Raw genomic sequence first — 12,023 nt, 5'->3', positions numbered from 1 at the left:
ACGCTAAAACATCTGTGAATAAAAACAGGTTCAGATTTTCCAGTTCCTAATTAGCCAAAAAATGCCCCAGACAAACAAACAAACAATCCTAAAACAAACCTTTTAAAAAATCAAAAAAATCTAATTTCCATTTCAGTTTAAAGCATGTGAGAAGTTATTTTACATGGCAATGTTTTTAAAGAGAATGATCCCATTCAGATATTCTGACTGTAAAACTGTACTATCTGCATCTGCTTTGGCTTTCAGTTTCAGGGGAACTCAAGGGAAAAGTAAAAATCCATCAAATCTAGGAATTTTAAGAGAAGCAACAGTTTAACGGCATGGTTTCCAAGCTGGAGAAATCCTGCAGCAGTAACACTAACAAACTTTTCAATTTTCCATCAGAGCAATCAGAGTTTCCTCAAGAACTTCTTATGCTGTGATAAATCAACAGGCTCAGAAGTTTTTGCACCTTACTCTGTTGGCCTAAATATGATTGGATTCCATCACATAAATTACCTGGTTACCTGGCTACACTGTACTGCACATAATGTAGCAAACAATGTTTACTTCTATTTGTATAACAGTAAAAATAGAGCACAACAGACATATGGAGCCAAATTAAGCCATACACAGACGGACTACATGTCATATATAATAGTAAGTTACCCTTCTGATGGCATTTTTTAAATATTTAATGTGGACAAAATTTTTTTTTAACTGAAATTTCTAGAAAGACAAAGGTTTACATTTAGGAAAACCTATACTGAGTTTTAAAACATTCTCAAACTATGTTGCTAGCGACCAAAACTTTAAACAAATTTAAATCACCAAACTTGCAGAGCTAATACATAACCACCTGAAATCAGAATTTGAATACCCAAATATATAAAGTAACATAAGCTGTTGCAAGTGTAAAGAATATTCCACCCCTCAATGTTATCTAGATACTGGTTCACTAGAATCTTAGACACATTTAGGGAAGACAAGTTTAACTGACAGAGGAGAGATTTGCTTCTATTTTCAAAGAAAATAAAAACTTGGAAATATGGGATCTATGTATTCTAATGCCTTAGAGGTTGAAGTGACCAAAAATTATTCACAAACTAAAGCTAATATTCTCTTTTGTAAATAAATCTAGCAGATTTAAAGCAAAATGTGGTTTGCACTAGAATTATTGCCCTCTATATCCTTATCTAGGAAGCAACACATTAATCTGTACTTTAAAACGTAACACTGGTTATTCATATGAGTTTCAATCAGAACTTCCATTCAAATGCCACTGAACACACACTAGGAAGAAATAAAAACGTCTTGCATAGAAATTGCAGTGTGATTGCTTAAATAATTATGTATATAGCTTAAGAGAATTGTTAAGACACTTTACTATTACATTAAATATACACACAGAGAACCCATGCCCCTGGCAAAAAGCTAACAGGATTAGTGTAAACCTAATATGGAGAGTCAATATATTTTACTGACTAGTAAGGCTCAACCACTTTCTTTGGGAAAAGAACGAAGAAGCCCTAGTGTAAATCTGAGGTAAAATAGTAATTTAAAATAACCATAGAAAACAAAGGTGTTGTGCTTGTTAATGTAAGTCACATATTAACTTGGCTATGACTTCACCATGTATGCACCAGATTTAAATAGTATTCTGATGATATGTCAGACCTAAGTGAAAGGGAAGGGGAGGTAATCAAAGAGCCCTAGATTTCATAACCAATGCAAATGAATTCCAGAATATTTAAATACACCTACTATGCATGAACAAGTCAAACGTTTCCAGGGAAATAATTTTTCATCTATAAACTAACACTTGTCTCATTTTACGTACATCATGATAGCCTGAATCAATCAGTTCTACGATTTCTACAGCATACAAGATAAGAAATAATTCCTAAAATGAAAAAGATTGATATCTTTAGCAAATTACATAATGTGCAATTATTCAGCAAGATATTTTGAAAGCTTATCACTTTAAATAGCCTCAATCACTATGATTTATGAATTGTGTTTTAAGTGTGTAGTTGTGCTTAAAATACAGTACAGAATTGTACTTGAAAGTAAAAAAAGGGTACTCATATTACTATTGCTTCCTAGCCATATACAGTTCGCATTTAATTTTCGTGTGATCTGAAGTTGAAAATTTTGTACTTCCATTTTCCTCTCTCACTCAGAACCACAGAAAAACAACAACAAAAGCCAAAAAACACCCCTTAAAAACACCCCTTAAACCCCACCAAATAAATATACATAACCCTTCTTTTCCCACCAACTACAGAATGTTAATACAATGCCTACTTCTCAGGCTTGAGAAAAGAAATATTACTCAAGAAAATTTCCCCAACTGACTAGTAGTAACATCTCAGGAATTATCCTTGCTTTTCCTTTTCTTCAGGGGTAATTGTTTTCAAAAGGAATAGTATTTTGCTCTATGCTCTAAGTGCTCCTGAACAGAATATTTAACTTTACTATGAAAAAAGAATTCAACATGGCTGTCTACAGTGAGACTAATATACCCTTTTTCTCTCTCCAGTGAATGTTTTTCAGTTAGGTATGGATGAGCTGATGTGGCCAATGCTATTATAACCTTTAATCACCCATTAAACAAATATTTAACACCAGTATCAGCTAAACAAGCCCATCCTCTCTTTGCTTTAAGGGCTTTGTCATTCTATAATGCAACTGATACTCTAAAATATATGACAAGGAGAATCCCAAAAAAACAAAACCAAAGAAAATACTTTGGCAAAAATCCCACATATCACATGTCTCAGAAGCCAGAGAGCACACTCGCGTTTTAAAACATTGCTGTTGGAAAAAACCTGAATACTTTTTATTTTGAACAGGCAGAATAAGAAGTACCATCTGTTGCTCAAAGAACCCATTCTGAAAATTAGCCTCTAACTAAACTTCCAAGAACTTTTACTTGAGACATTAAGAATTTATCCTGAATGAAGTGGATTGAAAAAAAAAAGAAAAATCAAGACAACAGATTTTGCCTAGATAGAGGTCTGATTTACAACAACTCCTGGTCTGATTTACAACTCTTCTTTCAGTAGGCTTCAGCTAAAGAACATGTGCATCAAAGAGAAGCTTTGTTCAGATTTAGATAAAAATCCTCAAACAATCAAGAAAAGTACAAGTCTTCCGTCCCCATTCAGTCAGGGAGAGCCTTCTTTTAAGAAAGATACACAACTCACCTGGGCTAGTCTTCACACAGAGCAGAGAATGGTCTTTGCCTTGCAAAACTTATTTAAGCCTTGCATAAATTTGCATTAGGAGAAAAGAAGACAAAAATCTGTATTTTCACATTCACCTGTCACTGAAGTCTTGCAGGATTTTCTATTAGGACAGATTATCTATGAGCCCATAACACGCATCACTAACTATGTTCACAGCCTCATCAGAGCATCATTACAAGTTCACACCTCTAAGGAAATGTGGAGAGTTTCAACTGAACTACCGCAATTGGAGCTGGTCACAAACATTAAATACCAGGGATCAACAAAACACCACAAGTTGCAAAATGTTCCACTGGCATGTTGTTTTCAGCTCAAGGTACAAGAAGAAGAACACAAACCACTTGTTTTTATCACCATAAGCTTTCCTCCCATTTCATCTCACCCTTGCTTAGTTTTCACATGAATATAAATGCCGTGACTCTACAGATTTTTAAAATGTGAACTTTGCTACTAGGTTTGGTGCAGATCTGTAATTTTTTAAGATGTTTGGAGACCCCTGTTTTATACAAATTTCAGACATACATGTCACATTTAACTCTGTGTTTTGCACAGACTAAGTCTGATCAACTTCTAACTGAATCACTACATAATGTAAGTAATTTTTTCTGTTAATATTCTTCTGAAGACCTCAGTTTGAGAATCAGTAATGTAAACTGCAGACCTCCAGAAAAACAGATCAAAATCAAGGCAAAGAAAGGAGGTACAAGAGCACTAAAAAGATGACTAATCGTGGTGATTTGTTTTTAACACTTTACGATGAAATACAGAACTTTCATATATATTTTTAAATTTCCTCCCTCAACCTCAGTTTTGATAATGTTTTCTTTCCTAAGTTTGGCAAACAAATGCTAGTTTCATATAAATGTGCACTTTGAAAACAAGAATATTTTCTAGACGTTAATTCTATATTCATTTTTCAGTGAAGCATACTTTAAAAACCTTAAAAGCATTGTTCATCTGTGAGGCACATGTTAAGTGAAGCCTATCGAAAGGCCAGTTTTTATGAATTAGACCAAAAGCCCATCAAGCCCAAAGACCTCTGAGTCATACCAGAGGTTCACCATGGGCCTCCACCATCTGAAATGCTGGGCAATACTGGATGCTCAGGAAGGGAGCCTAAGAATTAGGAAAGCCTGTGGTCATGGGGTCCTTGGTGCAGTCTTTTAGCTTCTGGACTTTGGGGTACGATTACTGGCAAAATAAAGTATTTATGTTGAACAGGCTGAGCTGGTAAAAATCAACCAGAAACAGGAAGAGTTCTGTGGTTACAAGTGTCAGTCAGGATATTAGTTTCCAATAAAATGTTCTTGAAAAGCAAGAAGATACACATAACAACTGAGACCTGTTTTTTCTCTGTCACACTTCAAGCATAAATATTAATGCTGTTATCTAACCACACTTAAAATAACTTATTAAAACTGGATTGTTCACTATTAATTTGTTTTAAGTCTCCCTTTCCTGGCTGACTGCCAAAACAGTTATAATGCTATACAATTGCAATACACAAGAGATCCATAGCACCCTCTAATTACTCTTCAAATACCTTGCACAAGCACTGCCTTTTCTTACAACTGTGAGGCCATTAGATAGGGTTGAAATATCAAAATCTTTAGCCAAGATACTTTATTTTATTTCTGAAGTTTGCATGCAATATCAAAATGTTTGCCTGAACTATGGGCAAACATTTGGAACATGAACACCATCCTCCACTCCAACCCTTCTTTTCTACAGGGGCTGTCAGTCCTGGGAAGCATACCTGAGGCCTGACTGCATTTATACTCCATAATTCACGTCATGAATAAAACACTACTACTGTCTCAGTTTTGCAACACTACAGAATGCTTTGGGCATGTGCAAAGGAACTTAACCCTACTAAATCAAACTCCTCCAACACGAAGCAAAAATGTGTGATTAATGCCACAAAATTCTCCTGAAAGTTCCTCTAAAACAATGTTTAAAGGCCCTGATCTATAAAGATTTACTTATGTGGGTGTGTTTACTCAACTTCAGTGTCAATGGAATTAAACAAAGTTATTAATTCTTGTAAACCTGGTCTAGATAACTCTAAAATTTCAACTAAAAGGGTTCATCACTTCTGAAGAATCATTTATTTTTCCCAGAGTTCTCTAGACCTCTGGTGTGAAGAAAACCACAGAAACATTTTAAGCCGTAGAAGTTTTTCATCTCCCTGAAGTGACAAGTTGAAAGACAAATTATTTTATGTTCGGTATCACCATTAGAATTCAAAATTTACATAAACATTTAAGACATAGGTGCAGTCAATATTGTTACTTATTAAAGTCTCATGTAACACTACTATAAAAGCATTTGCCTTCTAAAAATACAAAGATAAAACACACCAGGTTAACAAAAAAAGTTAACCAATTCCCTACTCAACATCTAACAGTGTTCAAGAAGCTAAAATACAAATTATTCCAGTCTGAGGTTTTACATCCTCAGCATTCTCCAACCATGCTCTATAACATTACCTAATACTACAGTCAAGAAAAATCGAAACAAAACCCCAGTCTTGGCCACAACAGTCAACACAGCCTCAAATGCAGTTAGTGATGATCTCTACAGCAGTAGCCCCACTGAGCTCTGGGGCTGGGATACAAGCCAGGGCTAGCTAGAAGTCCAGCTTGAGGGCTTGATTCCAGCTGTGCATGGCTTTGGTCCACTGACTTACATGACACAGCATGAAACCCAGTGCTCTACGCCGTACCTATCCAAAATGACAACTGAGAGTGCTTCCTATCCTTTTTCCAGCTACCCTTTACATTTTCAAAGAATACGTGTTTAAAAGGAACAAAACTCATGCATAAGTAAGAGTGTTTACTTACTCAATTTCTAGCATTAAAGTTACTATTATGTTGATCTCTGATCCTGCAATCAGCCATGTGTGTTAACTTTACCTAAGGGTGCAGTCCCACTCATTTCGATAACTTTGGTGCCAGTTTCTGTTTTGATGCACTGGCACCATCAAGGATAAATACCCAGAAATGCAAAAGGCAGTAAGAACGACCTCTTATAAGCTAAAATTAAACTTATCCTACAGTTAGTTGACAGCATCTTTTCAGTATTACATTTTCTCTACTAAACTAAGCGTACACATGGAAGTTATCCAGGTTTACCTTCCATACCTGGCAATTGGTAATACAATCTGGAACCCTACAGCTCTAATCATTGGTGTGAATGCAGCCAGGGACTGTAGCGATTGAAAGAAGTTCCCATATGGCAATTGTAAAGCAGCTAGTATTTAAAAAAAATATAAAAAATAGTGATTATCACATCATAAAATCCATCACTATAAAACAGCCTCCTACAGTCTCAAGGAGAACAGAAATGAAATAAATCCTGAGACTAGAGTTACCTACTTGTATTTGGAGGTGGCTCCTCCAAGACCAAAACTAACCCATTCTGTTACAGTAGTTAAAGAAACTGCAGTTCTCCCTCATGGATCAATATGTTCCATCCACAGGCACAGGACTTTCAGCACCAGAAGCCTGAAACCTTTCAGGAGGACTTCAGAGAAACCACAGGCTGTGTATGTATGCACAGAACATGTCCTACCTGAAAAAGGCTGCTTGATGCGACACAGCAGAATAAGGACACCTTCCTAAAGTCATTTTTATGTTAGTACGGACACCAATTTTTAAATTAACATCAAGGTACCTTACTCAAACTGTGATAAAACTACGTGGCAAAACAGTTGGATGCAAGTAGGGAATATGAATGAAAGAACATATTTCTTTTAACTAATGTTTTGAATACAAGGAATTATCTATTGAAAATGTACAGCTTTTGTCCACAGGTAGCGCACATGGAAAAGTAAAACCATTAAGGCAGTTTGTTCATAAAGTAAACTTTGACCACATAATCTGATATGTGCCACACTGCAGACTTTTGCATCGCTGTCACATGACAGCCATGATTTATCAGACTGAACTGAGTAACAATTTCATTCTTCAGGAGCTGCATAAGTGCACAAAGCTCAAAATAAAGAGCATTTCTTTGGTGCAGAAGAACAGTTCTCTGCTCTGTCGCATGAGCATTGATAAAAACCCCTATAATGTGAAGTTTTTCAATAATTCCATTACACAGTATGCAGCACACCAAAAATGTATTAAGTATTTTTCCAGCTATTTCAAAATAATGCAGTTTAATAATGCAATTTAAGTATACTTTGAGTTCCACTCATTTGTTTTGTACGCAACGAACTGTTGTTGAGTAACAAGCATTTCCTTGAAAATCTCTCACGGTAATGCAAAATACAGATTAAAGCTACCTTGGGCTCACCAGTCTCGTTCCAGATAGAATGGCATGGGGGTTCAGTTATTAAATAACTATTGAAAACTGGACCAGTAGCTCTGCAAGCAGCAAAACCAGGAAGGTCCCATTTCCTGCAGCAATTTCCAGCTTGAGGTAAGTGTTGCTGTGAACTCTCTGGTGTGCAGGTTAAATGCGCTGTTCTACCTGGCTTCCTTACTTCCAGAAATTTTGTAGAAACTGCTCACCTGGGAGACCTCTGCTGCCAAATTTATTTGAAAACTTCTAATGGCCAAAAGAGTTATTAGAGGGACTGAAGGCACACAGAGATTATAGCTCTATTTGAGCTGCATCTGTTAAAGAAATAAAGCTAATAAAGCACGTGGAATAATTAATTACTGGCAATTGCTGTTACTAACTACTGTCACACTTGGTACCACAGGATCTTTTTCTTCGAAATTCAGCAGAAGCACAGTGCCCATGCTGCTGTCCCTGTTGCCATCACAGATGCTACCTTGTCCCAAAATTAACCACAACACCCTGGCTGTGCAGAACACACACAGAGCCTCCACTCTATGCTTATGCACAGTAGGACCCTCCTATAACTAAATTTACAGATACGCATCAGAAATAAGAGTGGAAGTGCGAGGTTTTGTTGTTTGGAAAGGAAATGTTCTTATGTCTATGAAGCCAACAAAAACATGGTTATGGGTGAACTATACCTACAAACAGAGGTACTGCAAAGGAAACTGACAAGACAATTCTATCCCTCTTCAACGCTTACTTTCCAAAAAGGAAAAAAAAAATACTCTGAAATAAACTATCATATCTGGCTCCCGACTTAAGATCAATTTCATTTGCAAAATTTGCCTGAAATATCATTCAGTTATCTATGAGTTATATTAAGTGAAAACCAATACACTTTCCCTGTCAACACACTCCAAGCTTCAAAACTGGTTTTGGAACATTCTGCCACTTAAAGTAAATCCAAATACCTAATTTTTAATTAATGACTGGCCTCTGCCTAGGGTTAAATCCAGCAGGTACATCTGAATATACCTTTACAACATAAGCTTCAGAAGTATTTCTGTCCTAGTTTTCCCACTGCCAAGACGATCATAATCACATGCATACATGACACGTAGTAGCCCGTATATTAACATAATAAATAACCATATCATAAACTTCACATATTTGTAATACTGAATACTGGAGAAGTCACACTAGCCCTTGGTCTGAGCACACAACTTTTAAGCACATCAAGCCTGTGGGTCCACAGAGAGCAGAAAGTTATGTGCAGACTCCGCAGGAATAGGGGCCTGTGTGCGTCCAACATATTTTTTTTTTAATTGTAAGAAAGACAAGCCTTGATGAAGTGTGATGATTGAACATTTAAATTAATGACTCAGAAACATACAGCGGTCATGTTCCAGGTTCGATAATGGGATTTAAACCAGAACAGTGGGGCGGGGGAGAAGAAAAATTAATAGAATATAAAACCACGCAGGCCAACCTACAGGCGACTCCTGAATTTTGCTCTTTTACATCCTCCGTCCCCGCGCCGGGAGCGGAGCCGGGAGCGGCTCACACCGAGCACCAGCCCGGGCGGCGAACGCCGCCTCCGCCGGGGGACGAGCAGCCGGCCCGCAGCGCCCGCGGCGGGGCAGCGCGGCGGGCAGGGGCCGGGAGGGGCCCGGGCCGAGCAGGGGTCACGGGGCCCTCCCCCACAAACTTACTGCCCGCAGCCTGCCCCACGCAGCCCGCCCAGCCCAGCGCGACTCCCGCCCGTCCGACCCCTCGGCCCCGCGGGCACCAGCTTGGGCCCGGGAGAAAGTTGCCGAGAAAGTTTCTGCGGAGGAGAAGGGGCCGGGGGTGCGGGACGCCCCCGCCCCCGGGGCGCGGCAGCGGGGCGAGGCCGGGGGCAGGCGGCCGGGGCCTAGCGCCTCCATCGCCGCCGCCATCGCGGCCGCCGCTCCCGTGGGGCGGCGGAGCGGGGACGCGGCCGGGGCCTCACCTGCCTCTCCTCGGCGTGGCGGGTGGGAGAAGGAGGGGGGGAGGGAAGGAAGCGGGGGCCCCCCCGCTCCTCCCGGAGCCGCGGCGACCCGGGGAGGGAAGCGGGGAGGAGGGGAAGGGAGGAGGGACGAGGAGGAGGGAGCCGAGCGCTCCGGTGCGTGCGGGGAGCTGGAGCCTCGCTGCGGGAGGAGGAGGAGAAGGAGGAGACTCCCCGCCCCTATGGCCGGGATCTCCGGTGGGCACCGCGGCCCCTCCTCCGCACCGCGTTTTCCTCCATGCGCTCCAGGTTGGGATCGCCGCGCCTGCCGGCCGGGGCAAAGCCTCCGCGCCCGAACCGGAGGCCGCGGGGAGGAGCCGGGCGGCCCCCGCGGAGCCGGGCTGGCGGCGGCGGTCCCTCCTCCGCGCCGCTGCGCACCGAGACAACATGGTGGAGGCGTGCGGGGCGGCGCGGGGGCGGCGGGGAGGGAGCCGGGGCTTGCCCTGCTCCGCGGCTCGCCCGAGGGCGGCCGCCTACTCCCGGCCTTGGGTCGCGGGAACCCCGGTCGGGGTAGATCCTCCCGCCGTGCCGCGCCGGGCTGGTGAGCTTCTCTTGCTAGAGAAGCTGAACGTGAAAGATTCCGACAGCGGAGCCCTTCGGCGCTGTGCGTGAAAAGCGAACAAAAATAACTTTTAAAACTCCTCGCCTGGGCGTCTTCAGGTGGGCCACGGCTTAGGCTCGGTGCATTTGGTTTCCTGTGGGTCAGGATCAAGATGGCCCTCCGGCACTGCGGGCGCTGCGGCGACTGGCGGGGAGCAGCGCCGGCAGCTCGGGAGTGCCCGGGGCGGCCCCGCAGAACAGACCTGCCGCCGAACACCGAGCAAAGAGCGAGCCCGCAAATTACGCATCAGTAACTCCGGGGAATTCTACGTTACGGGTTTCTCACTCATCGCGGTTCCATAAGTCAGTGTTTTGTATTTTAAGAAATAAAAAATTGGATTTGTGTCAAGGTGGGCTTCATGGAAAAAGGTGGTTCAAATGCATCTAGCCTTCAGAGCTGCAGACTGCAAGAAGGAGTGGAAGAACATTAAAAAAGTGAACCTAAAGAGCCAAAGTATATGGGCAAGTCGGCAGTTCTCATTCAGCATTATCTTTTATTTTTCTCAGCTCTCTAATAGTCAAATTTACATCTCCCCCCGTTTTATTTTCTTTAAAGGCTGATCAGAAAACAGTAGTTGTGTTGATCACTAATGATAACCTAATGTAGTTTGTTCTTAAGAAAAAGAATCGAGTCAGGATGTCCAGTTTATTCTACAGGCAATGCTGCAGAGTAAAGCCAGTTGTGTTTTTTAATTTCAGGCAAAGCAAATACATGTATTTGCTTTTAGAATACCATAGATACACTTAAACATTTAACAAAATAAAAAAAAAAACAAAACCCAAAAGCATTCTAGATTTGGAGACTCAATACCATACCTTGTTCCCATGTAACCCTCTTAGGGTGGTGGAATTCATCATATCCTGTTCAGTCAGAAATCTAACTCACATTATCCAGAATTGATTTTTAATTTAAACAGCAATTGTAAGTTTTACAAATCGACCTTGGCAATGAATTACTTAACAGTTTGTAGACTGGTTGAACCTCTAGGTCAGCCATGGCTTCACAATTCCAACTGGGCTTATAGTTGTCTTGAGTGAGAGCAAAGTTTGTGCTCCAGTATCATTTGTGGTGTTTTGTATACACAGGCAAGTGTTGCTGATTGGTGAGTTTTACAGCACAATGGTAAAATTTGCATACCTGAAAAACACGAGACCTAGTTGTGTTGTCATCTTCATGACGTTTCAGAATGACTCACATAAGAAATTTTGTGGCATTGGGCTAAAACTTTATAGCTAGAGACATCCTGGCTCTTGCCAGCTGTCACTGTAATTTGATGTCTGGGTTTCAGGTTCGGTGTTGATGGGTGGGATTATATAGTAGTCCTTTCTCACGGCACCTGGCGATGCCCGTGTGGTACCGAAAGGTTTGTTGGGATTCTCAGTTCATCACACCTCTCCTGTTGCTTTCTCTCCTAAAGACCAATGTAAGGAATGATTCGGTGAGTTTCTGTAAGGCTGAGTTATTAACTGTGTCCTCTGCTGTCTGTCTTACGTGTATGTGTGCTATTGGCTGCCACAGACAGTACGGGGCCGCACCAGTGATTGACTCTGTCGGTAGTGGAGAGACTGTCACGCCTAATTTCAAGCACAGTGTGATTAAAATAGCAGAGCAGTTGTGGAGAAGGCGAGCTGACCAGTCCCATAGCTGAGAGCAGGCTCAGACTCACACCATATGGGGGTGAAAGAATAGATGAGGGTCTGAGTCGGGAGTCTTGGAGGCTAGACATGCTTTCATTGCAGTGGAAAAATTGGCTGCTTCTTAAATTGTCATGCACTTGTCGCTGGTAGTCTGAGTGTTCCTCAGAGCGTTCCTTTTATAAGGAAATGTTGAACAGGTGACTTAAAATGATCAAACTGTTGGTAGTTCATTCTGA

General features: G+C 41.3%; 1 protein-coding gene across 2 annotated transcripts in view; it reads right to left on the bottom strand.

Moving 5' to 3' along the window:
* The window catches only part of YES1 (YES proto-oncogene 1, Src family tyrosine kinase), a 49,656-nt gene extending 39,781 nt beyond the window's left edge, over window positions 1–9,875 (bottom strand). For both annotated transcript variants that reach the window (XM_030970052.1, XM_030970044.1), the window contains exon 1: window positions 9,514–9,875. The gene's annotated coding sequence lies outside the window, so the exon portion shown is untranslated. The remainder of the gene's footprint in view (window positions 1–9,513) is intronic.
* Window positions 9,876–12,023: the final 2,148 nt, after the last annotated feature.

Source organism: Camarhynchus parvulus, chromosome 2, assembly GCF_901933205.1.
Source record: "Camarhynchus parvulus chromosome 2, STF_HiC, whole genome shotgun sequence".
NCBI classification, from domain to species: domain Eukaryota; kingdom Metazoa; phylum Chordata; class Aves; order Passeriformes; family Thraupidae; genus Camarhynchus; species Camarhynchus parvulus.
The sequence above is the reverse complement of the archived record's forward strand: the minus strand, read 5'-3'. Positions and strand labels throughout refer to the sequence as shown.